The 19,213-nt window shown below is 43.1% G+C and overlaps 1 pseudogene; it reads left to right on the top strand.

The window, feature by feature from the left end:
- Positions 1-4,601: 4,601 nt before the first annotated feature.
- On the top strand, positions 4,602-6,407 carry LOC141258582 (general transcription factor II-I repeat domain-containing protein 2B pseudogene; annotated as a pseudogene).
- Positions 6,408-19,213: the final 12,806 nt, after the last annotated feature.

The following is a 19,213-nucleotide window of genomic DNA, read 5'->3' as shown; positions in this document are numbered from 1 at the left end:
CAGCATCCAAAAATTCGACGCATTTTAAACTGGGGTAGTTGTTCATTTAAAAGTCTTGGCTGTTGGCAGTCTGACACACATGGCTGAGTTTATGTTCCGCTGCCTTTCCCGTGACCCTCGCGTTGTACGCATTTTGGCCAACACTAATTACTGGATGGTCACCCTTCTAGACCCAAGCTACAAGGAGAACTTTTCATTTCTCCTTCCTGTGGCGAAGAGGTCTACGAAAATGTTGCAGTACCAGAAGGCCCTAGTTGAAGATTTATTAAAAAAATTCCCATCTGACAACGCTGGCAGCAGAGTTCCCAGTTCTTTGGACAACCAAGGAGTATACACAAGGGAGACACACACCAGATGCAGCAGAGGGGCACTATAAAAGGTCTGGGACAGTTTTCTCAGACCCTCCCACCACACAGGCCCTGATGCTTGGGGTACTCTGATAAGGAGGGAAAACTTTTGTAAAATGCTGAAGGAGTACCTAGCTGACCGTGCTAGCATCCTTCATGATTCCTCTGTGGCTTACAATTATTGGGTATCCAAGCTGGACACGTGGCATGAACTTGCTCTCTACACCTTGGAGGTCTTGGCCTGCCCTGCCGCTAGCGTTTTGTCAGAGTTTTTAGTGCCGCCGGGGGTATTATAACTGATAGGCGTATCCACCTGTCAACTTAAAATGCTGACAGGCTGACTCTTATCAAAATGAACAAGGGCTGGATTGGCCCAGACTTCTCAACACCACCGTATGAAAGCAGGGGATCATAAAGTCAAATCCAGTGGTTTTTCTTTTTTTTTTTTTTTTCTGTTGTATTCCCATTGCACTCCTTCCCACCCAAACATGGGTGAACACTTCAGGATTTTGTCTTTTTTGTGTCTTCCTCCCCCTTCTTCTCCTCCTCCACCATCATATGAACAGGGTAAATTTTTTAAGGATGTTTATGATGTCTGCATTAGTAATTTTTAGAGGCCTACCTCTAACATTCTTTAATAGATATGTATACCCCCTAGGGGTAAAAGTTTTCCAGCCCAAAACAGCCAATGTTTTCCAGCCCCAAAAAATGTTTTCTGAGACCCTCCACACAGTTTAAATATCACAGAAAAAAACAGCCTTACCAACACCAGGTCAGATTACCAAAGCACAAGCAGGACGCGGCAGACCCCCATGATAAAGGCGGGGGCCGCACAGGTGCAAAATACTGATGCGACAGCCACCCCCTCCATGAATTGGCAGATATGTGAGTGGCTGTGTAGTATTAACAATGCACACAAATGCAGCTTATATAGGACGCCAGTCACGCAGATAGGTGTGGTGCACAGTGTCTGGCTTAGAGCCTATTAATGACGCCCATAATTTTAAATCGAGCGGGCTGCCCGGCACTGTATACGTGCACCACACAGGACTAACGTTCCAATTCACCCACTCAACAATAAAGCACCTGTGCGGCACCCGCCTTTATCATGGGGGTCTGCCGCGTCCTGCTTGTGCTTTGGTAAACTGACCTGGTGTTGGTAAGGCTGTTTTTTTCTGTGATGTTTTTTTGAATTTTTGTCCTTTTCTGTGAGCTGTTTTTAATTTTAACGCAGTTTAAATAGTGTAGAATTTTTTGATGCTGAGAAAACTGTGCAATGTTTTTATAGCACTAAAATTTGCCCACCCCAGATGTATATTGCTTGTTACAGTCCAATAGCAATATAGCGATGCTGCTGGTTACCAGCCAAGTCTGGATATATGTTTTCAACGAACAACTGCTGCAGTTTAAATAGCGTAGGATGTTTGGATGCTGAAAAAACTTTTCAGTATTTGTATCAAATAAAATTTAGCACACCTCAGATGAACACTTTATAGAGATGCTATTGCAACCAAACAAGTCTGCCTTTATGCTTTTAACATACATATGTAGCAGTATTTTTTGGCGTAGAAGATTTGGATGCTGAGAAACGTTTGCAGTATTTGTATCACAGAAAATTTAGCACACCTCAGATGGACTTTTATCACTGCTTGAACTAAATAGCGAAGCTATTCCAATCAACCAAGTCTTGCTGTATGCTTTTAAGCACAACTTGTGCAGTGTAAATGGCGTATAATATGTCTTTTCACAACAATTTGCAGGATTAAGAGCAAAAAGATTATTAGTAGCCCTCAGAAGGGCTATTAGGTATGAGTTCCAGCAGCAAAAAAGGGCGTGCAATGATCCTGTCCTACACTATCCCTCCACAATCTCTCCCTAACTAATGCTATCTGCAGTATTAATATTGATTAGATTGAGCCCTAATAAGGCTATTGTTACAGATAAAAACAAATAAATGTGGTGTGGAATCCCTGCCTAAACGCATGTAAAATTGTCTCATTCGCTCAGCAGCAGCTTTCCCTACTCTGCCTGTTTCCCGGGGTAGACTGTGACAAGCATAGGGTCCCGGGTCTTATATAGACCTGATAACGCTATGCGGCCAGCCAATCAAAGTAATGCCACAACCAACATGGCTAGGGCATTACAGTGACTGACAGGTAATCCCCGCATGTTTATTGGCTGTCTAAAAGGTGCAAAAAAAATGTGGGGTGGGGACTCAAGCTTCCGCTCGAGCTTTCAAAAAATACTTGCCGAGAAATGAGCATCCTGAGCACAGTGACATTCGGGCGAGTGTTGACGAGCACGCTTGCTCATCACTACTGAAATTGCCTGCACAATACAATGCAATATAACAATATTGCACTGTTTTGTAAAATTAGCATTTTTCTATGAAGCCCAGACACAACGTGTATTTCATAGATATACAAACGTGGCACGTAAGGGGGCATTCAGTAGGTCCATGGCTCCCATTGCAACACCATCTCCATCCCATTGCCAACCTATTAAATGCTTCTCTTACAATTGACAGCGGCATCTAAGAGTTTAAACTGCTATCTCTGATCGCAGCAGTTAGACTTATGTGCTGGCTGTGCAACACCTCCTGAGCCCATTCCATACATGCAGTGTGCACAGAGCTGAATGGGATCACTGGGGCTCAGGCACTTATCAGGGTTCACCGGGTGCTTGTGCAAACCTGTCCATGAATAAAGGCCCAAACGCTCATTAAGACTGGGAAATCCACCAATTCAAGTAGTTTGATTTCAAACTCCAATTCCTTTTATTCTTCCTTGTTAATAACCTGCCACCCAGGAGTCTGACAAGGTCCTGTCTAATTCCCAGTGAAAACACATGAATCCTTGGTCAAAGTGTTAGTTGGTATAGGGGAGTGGAGAGATAAAACACATTAATCCTTGGCCAAAGTGTTACTGGATATAGGGGAGTGGAGAGATATACAGTGAAGGAAATAAGTATTTGATCCCTTGCTGTTTTTGTAAGTTTGCCCACTGACAAAGACATGAACAGTCTATTATTTTAAGGGTAGGTTAAGTTTAACATTGAGAGATAGAATATCCCCAAAAAAATCAAGAAAATCACATTGTATCAATTAGATAAATTTATATGCATTTTGCAGTAAGAAATAAGTATTTGATTCCTCTGGCAAACAACAATACTTGGTGGCTAAACCCTTGTTGGCAAGCACAGCAGTCAGTCGTTTTTTGTAGTTGATCATGAGGGTTGCGCACATATCAGGAGGAATTTTGGCCCACTCTTCTGGTTCCCCCCCGTGTAGTTTTAGGCTGATCTCTCATCTTCATCATGATCAAGGATACCCCACGAGGTGAGATTTTGCATGGTGCCCCAGATTGATTTCGATTGACAGTCATTTTGTATTTCTTCCATTTTCTTATTATTGCACCAACAGTTGTCTCCTTCTCACCCAGCGTCTTACTCAGACCCGGGCAAGGGGCGGCCCGCGGGCCGCATCCGGCCCGCCGGCTGTCAGTGACCGGCCCGCGGAGGCGCTCCGGCAGATCAGCAAGGATGCATGATCTCACCTTGTCTGCCGGGACTCCTCCGGTTCCTTCCTTCTGCCGTGACTTAGAGACACGCCGGGCGCTTGATAGACACGCCGGGCGCGTCCTCTCTGATGCTAGGGGGCGGGTCTAGGGGGCGGGGGCAGCTCGCAACCTCTGAAGCTGGGATCCCTGGATGGACTGAGGCGGTGACTCATCCCGCGCACCGCTGACAGAGCAGCGGCTATGTAAGTCAGTGCGGGGATAGGGGGGCTGTGGTGGGGGTCTTGGTGCTGCTCCAGAGCCTGCAGGGCAGGCGTACTGTATGGTCTCTGGAGCATGTGAGTTGGGCTGTGTTACACTGGTTATGAAAAGGAAGGGGGGAATGTTTCTGTATGTGACCGGCCGCGGGACACAGCTCACCGCGTCTGCCGGGACTCCTCCGGTTCCTGAGGAATGATGAGTACACGTGCTTCCTCCCCTGTCCCCTGCAGCAGCCACTCTGTTCTTCTGACACTCGGGCAGACAATTCTTCCAATGGGAGTCCCGATTCTCTCCCCGAGTGTCAGAAGAACAGAGTGGCTGCTGCAGGGGACAGGGGAGGAAGCACGTGGTATGTGTGTACCACTCCTGTTCTCATGATACATCAGGAACCACAGGAGTCCCAGCAGACGCAGTGAGCTTTATCATCCTTGCACCAGAGTAGACCCTGACATCTGCGGGTCACAGTTAGCCCTTAAATATGTCAGCTAACATTAAAAAAAGGAAGATTGATGCAGAATGCAGAGTTTTTAAAAAGGAATGGACTTCTAAATATTTATTTACTGAAGCCAAAGGTAAAGCTGTATGCTTAGTTTGTGGAGAGCAGATAGCTGTGTTTAAGGATTACAATTTAAGTCGCCATTATGAGACTAAACATGCAGAGAAATACAAGAACTTGACAGAGGCAGAGCAGGCACGGGCATCTGAAGATTTGCTATCAAAACTGCAAAGGCAGCAAGGATTTTTTACAAAGCTCCACACATCCAGGGATGCAGCCGTCAGGACAAGCTTTGTAATATCCCACAAAATTGCAAGAAACAGTAAGCCATTCTGTGAAGGGGAGTTCGTCAAAGAATGTTTGGTGGACTCTGCAGCGATAATTTGTCCTGAGAAAAAAGAAGCATTTTCAAATGTGCCCCTCTCCAGACGAACCGTAACAAGACGGGTAGAAGACATTGCGGGGAATTTGGAGTTTCAGCTGAAAAACAAAGTTGATGATTTTATTTTTTTTTGCATGGCTCTGGACGAGAGCTGTGATATCCGTGATACCGCCCAGTTACTTATCTTTGTACGCGGAATAACAAAAAAATTTGAGATGACCGAAGAGCTGTTAGCTTTGCGATCAATGAAAGGTACCACAACAGGGAGTGATTTGTTCACCGAAGTAAATACATCCATGGACAAACTGGGCCTAAAATGGAACAAATTAGTAAGTGTTATAACCGATGGCTGTCCAAATATGACAGGGAAAAACGTTGGACTTTTGAAGCGGATGCAAGATAAAGTGAATGAAATAAACCCAGAACAGAAATTGATATTTTTGCATTGCATTATTCATCAAGAAGTGCTGTGCAAGTCGGTGCTAAAAATTAGCCATGTTGTTGATGTTGTAACTAAGACAGTTAATTTTATCAGGGCAAGAGGGCTGAATCACAGACAGTTTGTTGCACTGTTGGAGGAGCAAGAAAGTGAACATAGTGACATAGGCTACCACACCGCTGTGAGATGGCTCAGCCTTGGAAAGGTGCTTAAAAGAGTATGGGACCTGAGAGCTGAGATTCAGGATTTTTGTAAGATGAAAGGCAAAGACATCCCAGAGTTCTCAGATAAGCACTGGATGGCAGATCTGGCCTTTGCCATTGATGTGACTACACTAATGAATGAGCTAAATAGCAAGCTCCAAGGCAAAGGCCTCTTTGCACATGAAATGTTCAGCTTGGTGACAGCTTTCATGAGAAAGTTGAAGTTTCTTTCTAGCCAATTGAAGGACAAAATTCTCACTCACGTGCCAACACTGAAAGAAGTCACACCATCAGCTGATCACCTCGACAAGTATTCATCCATGTTAGCGGCTTTATATGATGAATTTTCCAGAAGATTTGAAGACTTCAAAGGAGTTGAGAGTGAAATGCACACGATTTCCTCTCCCTTTGCATGCTGTTTGGATAATGCACCCAGTGATGTCCAGTTAGAACTCATTGATCTGCAGTCTGACAATCTACTGGCAGAGCTTTTTAAATCAGTATCACTGCTGGAGTTTTATTCTTCTCTCAAAGAGGAAAACTTTCCAAACATAAGGAGGCATGCTCAGAGGATGTTGGTTCTCTTTGGATCTACCTACGTATGTGAACAAACATTCTCACTGATGAAGTTCAACAAATCCAGATACAGATCCTGTCTCAGTGATGATCACTTGTGTGCTGTTCTTCGCATATCCACCTCAGATATTGAACCTAACTTCAATGAACTTGTTCAGGCCCAAAACAGGCTAGATTACTCTCATTGAACATTTTCATGTTATTGAAATGTTTAATTTTCTGTTCTTTACGAAGTTAAAGGGATGCCGTTCGTTAAAAAACTAACATGATATCTTGACCTAAAATAGCAAGTTTTTTCCAAACACTGTTAAAGTTAACAATTTTCTAAAGTGAACAATCACAAGCTGGTTGCAGTTCAACATCTTATCATTAAATAATGATGTAATTAGGTCCTCTGTATTTTCATTGTATTTTAAATCTTTGCATTGTTTAACATACTGTTTGTTTATGAAAAGATAGCATATGTATATATACAGTATTGGGTAGAACGGAGTTAATTATATTAGTCCGGCCCTCTAAAACCATCCCAATTTCTCATGCGGCCCCCTGGCAAAATTAATTGCCCACCACTGGTCTTACTTATGGTTTTGTAGCCCATTCCAGCTTTGTGCAGGTCTATGATCTTGTCCCTGACATCCTTAGAAAGCTCTTTGGTCTTACCCATGTTGTAGAGGTTAGAGTCTGACTGATTAATTGAGTCTGTGGACAAGAGTCTTTTATACAGGTGACTATGTAAGACAGCTATATGTAAAGAGAGGAGAGAACAAGGCGCAATGGGTGACTCAGTATTGCAATTTGTAGAGGGGTGTGGGGATGGCTACTAACCTTATGAAGTTGTGCACCTCTGCACAACCCCAGTGTAAGGCTCCACAAGCTCCGCTCTGTTGGTGGCTGTCATCTATTTCCAGCGGCGTTCACAGATCCTGATCTCTTGGTGGTATATCACGTGGTCAGGTTAGTAGCATGTAATGCCGAGATAGACGCCCAGCTTCACCAACACCCCCGGCAGCGTTCCGGAGGGGTTAAGGCAGCGCAGCTTGGAAAACCAGGGTAGTAATTTTAATTAAATTGCTCCCACAGGTGAAAAAACAATAGATTAAAGGCAGCTCTACCGCACCCCAACAGGGGGAAAAAGGAGATAAATTTTTTATTTTATTTTTTTGGGGGGATTTTTTTTTGGGGGGGATTTTTTTTGGAAATTTTTTTTTTTTTCTCTTTTTTTTTCTCTTTCCTTTCTTCGTCTACTTTTCCTAATTACAATGATAGGAACTGATTGTAATTTTATACTTCATATTTATGCATTGTTTTATGTTGTATGTAAAAATTATTATTATTATTTTTTTATATAATCTAAAATATAGGGTGGTAGATGACAATATATCCTATGAAGTATTAAGATTATAGGATTCACAAGTTTTTTTTTTTTTTTACAGCGAATCCTTTTTATAAGAACCCTATATGCTTCATTAGGCATTATTTTATAACAATCCTTTTTACTCTATTGAGCATATATGAACTCAAGGGGTTAATATAGAGGTATTACTCTGTATCTGGCCCCGCCCCTTTTAAGTAATTGTATACCTAGTCAAATGTATATAAGGATCAATTGTTTGCTGCTTGTCACACCTGATGAAGGTGGCTGTGTCCACCGAAATGCGTTGTGTGTGTATTAATAAATCAGTCCTTTTAATATTTTTGCCCTGTTATTGGCGCTCTGGTACCGCTATTCATATTCACTGATTGTCCTTTTTCCCCCTGTTGGGGTGCGGTAGAGCTGCCTTTAATCTATTGTTTTTTCACCTGTGGGAGCAATTTAATTAAAATTACTACCCTGGTTTTCCAAGCTGCGCTGCCTTAACCCCTCCGGAACGCTGCCGGGGGTGTTGGTGAAGCTGGGCGTCTATCTCGGCATTACATGCTACTAACCTGACCACGTGATATACCACCAAGAGATCAGGATCTGTGAACGCCGCTGGAAATAGATGACAGCCACCAACAGAGCGGAGCTTGTGGAGCTTTACACTGGGGTTGTGCAGAGGTGCACAACTTCATAAGGTTAGTAGCCATCCCCACACCCCTCTACAAATTGCAATACTGAGTCACCCATTGCGCCTTGTTCTCTCCTCTCTTTACATATTGAGTCTGCTATTGCTGGGGGCTTAGCCTCAAGACCAGGAGCTGCAAATTGGGCGACCCAGATTATTCTACACATCGAGAGACGGAAAAACCTTGCAGAATCATCAACAGATAAGAACTGTGTTTAAGACTTTAAAATCTAAATTGCTGGATCATTATGGACTTTTATGTGACCAATAGAGAGAAATTTAGATTATCTCTGATCAATACAGCCCTTAGTAAAGACTTTAAAGATGGCGACAGATGCATATATAATAATCCAACTATGCTGAATGATATAGATCAAAAAAGGTTACGTGGACTGTTTTTGAACTTAGAAAATAATAGCAAAATAGAAATAACTATTCACGTAGACACGATGTTTTTAGAACATTACATTAAGGATAACATAATACCCAAGGGATTGAGAATGAATCTCAATTCATCCTTTCCTCAGGATATTGTTTTTACTGAAAGATGGGACAGGTGTATTTCTGATTGCTCAACAACACTGATCAGATTGTTGATTGATAAAAGGAATACTCTGGCTATGTATGCTTTAGAAACAATAGCTAAAATTAAAGGGGATTTGGAGTTCTTTTCTTCATCTGCGGAATATTTTGCCACAGATAATGAGGTAAAACTAAGACTGGCTAAGTTTGAAAATGATTTAATAAATAAAAAAGCAAAAAAATATGAAAGAGATATAAAAGACTCTAAAAAAGAAAAAATCCAATCACCACTTCAAATTTCACCTGTTCCCATCATCTCTATGCAGAGAACAACTAGGGATAATCCATCATCCCCTATTCTAAGCAATGATACTGATAACCATACAAAACAAGTGAATAGTTTTCAAAAACAGTTTTTTATGAATAAAAAACAACAAGCAATATATGAGACTCATAAAAAGAAGTTATCCATTAACAATAATTACAAGAAAAATACTGCATTTAATTCTAATTTGGAAAAAAATAATGACCTTATAATAGAGGGAATGTGTATGGAAATTACTCCTCCCTCCATACTGATTACTGATCCACCTATTTTATCCACACAAGCAGCAGATGTAGAATTTATTGCTAATCCGCCTACTATTTCCACACAAGTAGCAGATATTGATGAACTGAACTTCACATTACATATTAACACACAGGAGATATCCCATAGTGGATCTAATATCTCAGAGCTTTCTAGTGCAATACAGACTCCTATTGCTGGGGAGTCATCTGGACAGATCCCGTTAGCGGATACACTGAATATTTTTAATCAAGGGAGACCCTCAGATAAAACAAGTAGTATAAACCACATAAAACCCCCTATAAACAGAATGACATCCTTGGAATTATCTCCGATTTTGAATGAGAATAGTATCTTGATTAGTGTTGAGCGATACCTTCCGATATCAGGAAATATCGTATCGGATTGGATCGGGCCGATACCCAAAAAGTATCGGATATCGCCGATTCCGATACCGGAAACCAATGCAAGTCAATGGAACACAAATATCGGAATGAAAATAAACCCTTTCTTTCCTTGTAGGTTAATTCTACATGAAGTAAAACAACTAAGAATAATGTAGAATGACATGAAAAGCCGGCAATTCAGCAGCGGCATTGACCGGTACCCGACAATTTACAACAGAAAGAATAGAGCATCACACATAGATTAGATAGATAGAAACATGTCAGTCACATATATATGAAGTACAGTGACAGTGTTGCTTACTGTACTTGTCATTTAGTGTAAAGGATTTATTAAAAAAAATATTAGTGTTTTCGTGCACCGTCTCTTTAAAAAAGCCGGCCGGCAATTCAGCAGCGGTACCCGACAATTTATAACAGAAAGAATAGAGCTTCACACATAGATTAGATAGATAGAAACATGTCAGCCACATATATAAGAAGTACAGTGACAGTGTTGCTTACTGTACTTGTCATTTAGTGTAAAGGATTTATTTAAAAAAATATTAGTGTTTTCATGCACCGTCTCTTTAAGAAAGCCGGCCGGCAATTCAGCATCTGTACCCGACAATTTATAACAGACAGAATAGAGCTTCACACATAGATTAGATAGATAGAAACATGTCAGCCACATATATAAGAAGTACAGTGACAGTGTTGCTTACTGTACTTGTCATTTAGTGTAAAGGATTTATTTAAAAAAATATTAGTGTTTTCATGCACCGTCTCTTTAAGAAAGCCGGCCGGCAATTCAGCATCTGTACCCGACAATTTAGAATAGAAAGAATAGAGAATCACACATAGATTAGATAGATAGAAACATGTCAGTCACATATATATGAAGTACAGTGATAGTGTTGATTACTGTACTTGTCATTTAGTGTTAAAATAAAGGATTTATTTAAAAAAAAATTGGCGTGGGGTTCCCCTTAATTTTAGGCTCTAGCGGAGGTTAAGCAGACAGCTGGGGCAAATGTTTGAAGCCTGGGAAGGGGGTAATACCCACGGAGCTTCCCAGGCTACTAATATCAGCCCCCAGCTGAATACCTAGCCTTTACTAGCTATTAAAATGGGGGAACCCCCCCAAAAAAATAACGTGGGGTCCCCCCTAATTTAATAGCTAGCACAGGCTAGGCAGACAGCTGGGGGCTGATATTAATAGCCCAGGAAGGGTGCCATGAATATTGGCCCCCTCCCAGGCTAGAAACACCAGCCGTCAGCCGCCCCAGAAATGGCGCATCCATAGGATGCGCCAATTCTGGCACTTAGCCTCGCTCTTCCACGCTGCCCTGGTGCGGTGGCAGGGGGTAATAGGGTTGGGGTTGATGTCAGCTTATAATGCCAGCTGACATCAAGCCCAGGTTAGTAATGGAGAGGCGTCTATAAGACACCCCCATTACTAACCCCATAGTCAAAGTTAAAGAAAAACACAAACACCCAGAATAAAGTCCTTTAATTGAAATAAAGACACAATCCTTTATTGTTCTAAATTAAACCATACTTACCATCACGCCCATTCCTGCTGAAGCCAACGATCTCCTGCAATAAAAGTAAAATAATAAAGCAACCTCATCCTTACCTTTCCATGGTTCCCACGACAGCTTCAGCTCTGCTACATCGAGATGACAGGCTGGACCGCAGCAGAACGCTGCCATCCAGCCTGTCATCCCGCAGACACTGAGAAGCGCAGGCATGCTTGCGCTCCTCAGTGTCTCTCTGTGACGTCATCCAGATGAGCCGAGTTCATGTCCAATGAACTCAGCTCACCTCATGCACGTCACTGACAGCGTGGGAAAATTCTCACGCTGAAGTGCTGAGTGCAGGAGAATTTTCCCACGCTGTCAGTGACGTACATGAGGTGAGCTGAGTTCATTGGACATGACCTCGGCTCATCTGGATGCCGTCACAGCCAGACACTGAGGAGTGGAAGTATGCCTGCGCTTCTCAGTGTCTGCGGGATGACAGGATGGATGGCAGCGTTCTGCTGCGGTCCAGCCTGTCATCTCGATGTAGCAGAGCTGAAGCTGTCGTGGGAGCCATGGAAAGGTAAGGATGATGTTGCTTTATTATTTTACTTTTATTGCAGGAGATCGTTGGCTTCAGCTGGAATGGGCGTGATGGTAAGTATGGTTTAATTTAGAACAATAAAGAATTGTGTGTTTATTTCAATTAAAGGACTTTTTTCTGGGTGTTGTGTTTTTTTAAATACTTTACTAGAAATTCATGGTGGTCATGTCTAATATTGGCGTGACCCCATGAATTTCGGGCTTAGGGCCAGCTGATAATGCCAAGCTGGCCTTAACCCCTTTATTACCCAGTGAGCCACCGCACCAGGGCCCTGGATGAGTTGGGTACAGCGCCAGAAGATGGCGCTTCTATGAACGCGCCATTTTCTGCGGCGGCTGCGGACTGCAATTTGCAGCGGGGGTGGCCCAGAAAGCTTGGGCCTCCCTGCGCTGCGGATTCCAGCCCCCAGCTGCCTAGTTGTATCTGGCTGGGCACAAAAATAGGGCGAAGCCCCACGCATTTTTTTTTTAAATTATTTCATGAAATTCATGGAATAATTAAGAAAAAAAGGGCTTCCCTATATTGTTGTGTCCAACCAGGTACAAATAGGCAGCTGGTGGTTGGGGGCAGCCCATTCCTGCCTGCTGTACCTGGCTGGACACAAATATAGTGCGAAGCCCCACGTCAATTTTTTTTAAATTATTTCATGAAATAATTTTTTTAAAAAAGGGCTTCCCTATATTGTTGTGTCCGGCCAGGTACAAATAGGCAGCTGGTGGTTGGGGGCAGCCTGTTCCTGCCTGCTGTACCTGGCTGGACACAAATATAGGGCGAAGCCCCACGTCAATTTTTTTTAAAATAAATCCTTTATTTTAACACTAAATGACATTTGAGGAGTTAATAAAGATGCAGTCCCTAAATTATTATTTGTTTTTTAATTAATTTTTCCCAAAACTTTTGACGTGGGCTTCGCCATATTTTTGTATGCCAGCCAGGTACAGCATCCAGCTTCTATGAACGCGCCATTTTCCGGGGTGGCTGCGGACTGCAATTTTCAGCGGGGGGGGGAGGGCAGAAAGCTTGGGCCTCCCTGCGCTGCAGATTCCATCCCCCAGCTGCCTAGTTGTACCTGGCTGGACACAAAAATAGGGAGAAGCTTCAAGTATTTTTTTTTTTTAATTATTTCATGAAATTCATGAAATAATTAAGAAAAAAAGGGCTTCCCTATATTGTTGTGTCCAACCAGGTACAAATAGGCAGCTGGTGGTTGGGGGCAGCCCGTTCCTGCCTGCTGTACCTGGCTGGACACAAATATAGTGCGAAGCCCCACGTCAATTTTTTTTAAATCATTTCAGGAAATTCATTAAATAATTAAAAAAAATTGATGTGGGGCTTCGCCCTATATTTGTGTCCAGTCAGGTACAGCAGGCAGGAACGGGCTGCCCCCAACCACCAGCTGCCTATTTGTACCTAGCCGGACACAACAATATAGGGAAGCCCTTTTTTTCTTAATTATTCCATGAATTTCATGAATTTAAAAAAAAAAACGTGGAGCTTCGCCCTATTTTTGTGTCCAGCCAGGTACAACTAGGCAGCTGGGGGCTGGAATCTGCAGCGCAGGGAGGCCCAAGCTTTCTGGGCCCCACCCGCTGCAAATTGCAGTCCGCAGCCGCCCCGGAAAATGGCGCGTTCATAGAAGCGCCATCTTCTGGCGCTGTACCCAACTCATCCAGGGCCCTGGTGCGGTGGCTCACTGGGTAATAAAGGGGTTAAGGCCAGCTTGGCATTATCAGCTGGCCCTAAGCCCGAAATTCATGGGGTCACGCCAATATTAGACATGACCACCATGAATTTCTAGTAAAGTATTTAAAAAAAACACAAACACCCAGAAAAAAGTCCTTTAATTGAAATAAACACACAATTCTTTATTGTTCTAAATTAAACCATACTTACCATCACGCCCATTCCAGCTGAAGCCAACGATCTCCTGCAATAAAAGAAAAATAATAAACCAACCTCATCCTTACCTTTCCATGGCTCCCACGACGGCTCCAGCTCTGCTACATCGAGATGACAGGCTGGACCGCAGCAGAACGGGCTTCCCTATATTGTTGTGTCCGGCTAGGTACAAATAGTCAGCTGGTGGTTGGGGGCAGCCCGTTCCTGCCTGCTGTACCTGACTGGACACAAATATAGGGCGAAGCCCCACATAATTTTTTTTTAATTATTTCATGAATTTCCTGAAATAATTAAAAAAAAATTGACGTGGGGCTTTGCACTATATTTGGGTCCAGCCAGGTACAGCAGGCAGGAACGGGCTGCCCCCAACCACCAGCTGCCTATTTGTACCTGGTTGGACACAACAATATAGGGAAGCCCTTTTTTTCTTAATTATTCCATGAATTTCATGAAATAATTAAAAAAAAAAAAACGTGGAGCTTCTCCCTATTTTTGTGTCCAGCCAGGTACAACTAGGCAGCTGGGGGATGGAATCTGCAGCGCAGGGAGGCCCAAGCTTTCTGCCCCCCGCTGAAAATTGCAGTCCGCAGCCGCCCCGGAAAATGGCGCGTTCATAGAAGCTGGATGCTGTACCTGGCTGGCATACAAAAATATGGCGAAGCCCACATCAAAAGTTTTGGGAAAAATTAATTAAAAAACAAATAATAATTTAGGGACTGCATCTTTATTAACTCCTCAAATGTCATTTAGTGTTAAAATAATGGATTTATTTAAAAAAAAAATGGCGTGGGATCCCCCATAATTTTAGTCTCTAGCGGAGGTTAAGCAGACGGCTGGGGCAGATGTTTGAAGCCTGGGAAGGGGGTAAAACCCACGGAGCTTCCCAGGCTACTAATATCAGCCCCCAGCTGAATACCTAGCCTTTACTAGCTATTAAAATGGGGGACCCCCCCAAAAAAAATGACGTGGGGTCCCCCCTATTTTAATAGCTAGCAAAGGCTAGGCAGACAGCTGGGGGCTGATATTAATAGCCCAGGAAGGGTGCCATGAATATTGGCCCCCTCCCAGGCTAGAAACACCAGTCGTCAGCCGCCCCAGAAATGGCGCATCCATAGGATGCGCCAACTCTGGCACTTAGCCTCGCTCTTCCACGCTGCCCTGGTGCGGTGGCAGGGGGTAATAGTGGTGGGGTTCATGTCAGCGCCAGCTGCCATGAAGCCCAGGTTAGTAATGATGGGCGTCTATAAGACACCCCCATTACTAACCTACAAAGTGTTAAAAAGAAAAAACACACACTACACCCAGAAAAAAATAATTTATTTGAAATAAAACACACAATTTTATTTAATTCTTAGTTTACTAAAAATAATAGTTACCTGTCCACGTTCCTGCGCTGATCTCCCATGCACAGCTGTCACATCTGGAGATGGTGACAGCTGTGCATGGCTGCTGTAAGCTCACGCTGCCGGGAACACGTCCGCTCCCGGCAGCGGGAGCCACTGACTGAGGTCACCGGAGTGCATTCAGTCAGCGCAGCTCCGGAGACCTCCTTTACGGCACTGCTGTACCGTGGGAATTTCTCACTATACAGCAGGGCCGTAAAGCAGCTAACCGGAGCAGCGCTGCCTGAACTCCGGTGAACCCGCTTATGCTGTCATTCTAGCGGCGGCAGCGGTTCAGAGCGGTCACATTCTATGTGGCTGCTCTGAACTGGAGATCTTCGTGGGACACTCGTGGACTACTACGGAGGGGTAAGGATAAGGTTGTGGTTTATTATTTTATATTTTATTACAGGAGATCGATGGCTTCGGGGAATTAGGTGTCTTGGTGAGTATAGGTGTAGTTTTTTATTTTTTACTTTATTTTAGGTGGCGATCGGCGGGGACAGGTAATGTATGAACTAATTTCTTTTAGGTAACCACTGGCCACCAATGACATGTATTTAACATTTATTGGGGACACAGTAGGGCAATTTAAATAGCAGGATCAGTCTGATGGGAACTACTGCTCCCATCGAGCTGATCCTGCTGGCAGGAGTGGACGGGGGACAGACATAGGCCGATGGGAGTAGTAGTGTCACATCGGCCTATGTCTGCCTGCACGCACACACACCGCACACACCCGCACACATCGCACACACCCCGCACACACACCCCGCACACACACCCCGCACACATCGCACAGACACCGCGCACACCCGCACAAACATCGCGCACACACCCCGCACACACACCCCGCACACACACTAATCATGACGGGTCTGGGAGGTGAGGCTGACCTGTGCGGCCGTGGGAAAGTTCATGTGAGTTCATGCAGTCAAGCATGAACTCACATGAACCCTCTGAGGGCAACGCGGCGACTTCAAATGAACAGCTGATCGGCATCACCTGATACCTCAGCTGTTCATTTGAAATAACCGGCGGGAAAGCGCAGCACAGAACGGGAAAGCCGGCGGTGAAGTCTTTTCACTGCCGGCTTCCCCGCCCGGGTCCTTCACTCCCCGCTCCTTGGAGCTGCGCTCCCCGCCCGGTCCTAACTTACGATCGGGATGGGAGGTGGCGAGGGGAGCGGAGGATCGGGGTGGGAGGCTGCGGGGAAGCAGTATGGGGCTGTGTGATTGTTTAAAAGCCGGCGGCTTTATACCGCCCGCCGGCTTTTAAACAATCAGGAGAATTCTCCCCCGCTGGGATGGCATTCTGATGACAGGCTGGATCGCGCTGCCATCCAACTTGTCATCCTTCACAGACACTACAGAGCGCAGGCATTATGGGAACTTCCGATTCCGGTATCCGATATTGTAAAAGTATCGGAATTAAGTATCGGAATTCCGATACCGCGAATATCGGCCGATACCCGATATTACAGTATCGGAATGCTCAACACTAATCTTGATAAATCCTCAAACACAGAATGCAGTTGCATCCCAAACTAATAAAACGAAAATTACACATTTTTTTCACGTGGTCCCCGGACGTTGTCCAAAACGAAAAAGAAATTTAGGGGATGTAGAGGGAGTGGAAAAACCCGAGGTCTCAACAACAAAAATAGTCCAAATGCCGAAATTGAGACACAATCCAAATATAAAGAAAATGAAATCTTGCCAATGAACCAGAATACAAATTCCCTGCAGATAGAAACCCCTATCGGTTGTGGGGGTATTTTTAATATTTCTAGCTATGTGCTATCTGAAGCTGAACAATCCTTGTTAGGTCGAGGATTATCTTTCTGTCCAGCTGTCCCATTTAATAATTTCACTTTGTTCTGTGATTTAAATGAATTTATAAGGAAATTGACACTAAAAAGGCATTTTCTATTGGAAGATAAGAGAAAATCACATCCTATTAGTTCATGCTCAACAGTATCCCCCTCCATTCAAGAATCTAATATACCAGGCCCCCCATTACTGGACCCTTTCACTCATGTAAATGTGAAGGGGAAAAATAATTTCTATCCATTACATCACAAAGGTTCACACCTTGAAACTTTCCAACAATTAATTTTGAGGGACCTTAGGACATTCCCCCCAATTTCAAAAAAAGTGAACAACTTGAGCTACCAGGAGAAATGTGCATTAAAAACCCTTCAGGATAATAAAGAAATAATTATAAAGAGAGCAGATAAGGGAGGGGGGACTGTGATAATGAACAGGGGCTGGTACATCAAGGAGGGCCTCAGAATCTTAGACGACTCAAACTACTACGTGAAATTAGAAGCAGACCCATCTGTAACCATTTTTTTGGAGTACAAAGGACTTGTAGCAGGGGCCTCTACAGCTGGCTTCCTCAATAAAAAAGAAAAATCCTTTTTAGACATTAAAAAATTCAAAGTCCCTTATTTTTATTTTTTACCCAAAATTCATAAAGATAAATTTAATCCCCCTGGACGTCCTATTATTTCTGGTATTAATTCTATCACATCCAACTTATCCCACTATATTGATCTTTTTTTTACAGAAGTACGTTTTATCCCTAGATTCTCATTTAAAGGATTCTACACATTTAATTACAATATTGAGAGAATTACCCCCTCTTCCAGGCTGTCTTCTTATTACACTCGATATAAGCTCTCTTTATCCCAATATCACACATGTATTGGGTTTACAGGCAATTAAAATATTCCTAGATGAGGACCCTAACTTACAAGATCCTCAAAAAAAATTTTTTATTGAGGGGTATAACTTTCATTCTTGAGAACAATGTATTTTCTTTTGAGGGGGTGATGTATCGGCAGCTGAGGGGCTGCGCGATGGGGACGAGGTTTGCCCCCAGTTATGCAAATCTATATATGGGGGCATTCGAGTCTATCCACATCGCGCAATCCCTCGGCGCCGATAAACCCATCGTTATGTACCGCCGCTTTATAGATGATCTGTTTATCATATGGAGGGGAAATACTGTGGAGGCTGCCAAATTTATTGATGAATTAAACTCTAACGACTGGGGTCTTTCCTTTACCTCTACCATATCTGAGAGTAATATTCAATATCTTGACCTTCAGATAAATATAGACAATTCGGGTAAAATATCCACATCTACCCACTTTAAGGAAGTGGATGTAAATAGCTATCTTGAATTTGACAGTGGCCATCTACCCAGCTGGATTAGAAATATTCCATATGGTCAATATTGGCGTGTCAGAAAAAATTGTACACATGATTCGGATTTTTTTCTGGAATCTAAGGTTTTACAAAAACGTTTTAGAGCTAAGGGATACCCCCGGAAATTATTAGAGGATGCTTTCTCCAAAACTAGATCCCTATCACAGAACCTGTGTATCAACAAATCCAAGAATACCAGCCAAGAGCCAAACAACGATTTCAGTTTAAATCTGATTACTACTTATGGTAAACCTACGCAAGTGTTATCCAGTTTATTAAAAAAATACTGGTTCATTTTAAATAATGATCCAATATTAACTGGTCATTTACCGGAATTCCCTCATGTCATATATCGGAGGAGTAAAAATCTAGGAAACTATATAGCCCCTAGCAATACAACAATTGGTAGAAGACCGAACCATTCAGCTCCTATTAGCAATAATGGATGTTATAAATGTAATGTCCCTAAATGCTTATGCTGTCAATCCATTGATAACGGAGGCAAAACATTCGTCTCTGCGGTCACTGGAGAGATATATCCCATTCGCTTTAGACTTACATGTCAGTCCTCATATGTGATATATCTGCTCCAGTGCACCTGCGGCCTGCAATACATTGGCCGCACTATCCAGGAAATGCACTCCAGATTAAATAAACATCGCCAAAATATTAGAAACGGCTTTCCCCTACATAGTGTTTCTAATCATTTCTTAAAAGAACATCAAAAAAATCCTAATAACCTAAAACTAACTATCATTGATCATATAGTTGATACACACCCTGATAGACTAAATCGTCTCATTACACGTGAAAATTATTGGATTTTCAAAATGGGAACCTTGTCTCCTGAAGG

This window comes from Phyllobates terribilis, unplaced genomic scaffold (assembly GCF_046119375.1).
Source record: "Phyllobates terribilis strain yellow unplaced genomic scaffold, ASM4611937v1 Scaffold_3__8_contigs__length_932513732, whole genome shotgun sequence".
Lineage (NCBI taxonomy): Eukaryota > Metazoa > Chordata > Amphibia > Anura > Dendrobatidae > Phyllobates > Phyllobates terribilis.
Note: the sequence above shows the minus strand (reverse complement) of the source record. Positions and strands in the feature narration are given on the sequence as shown.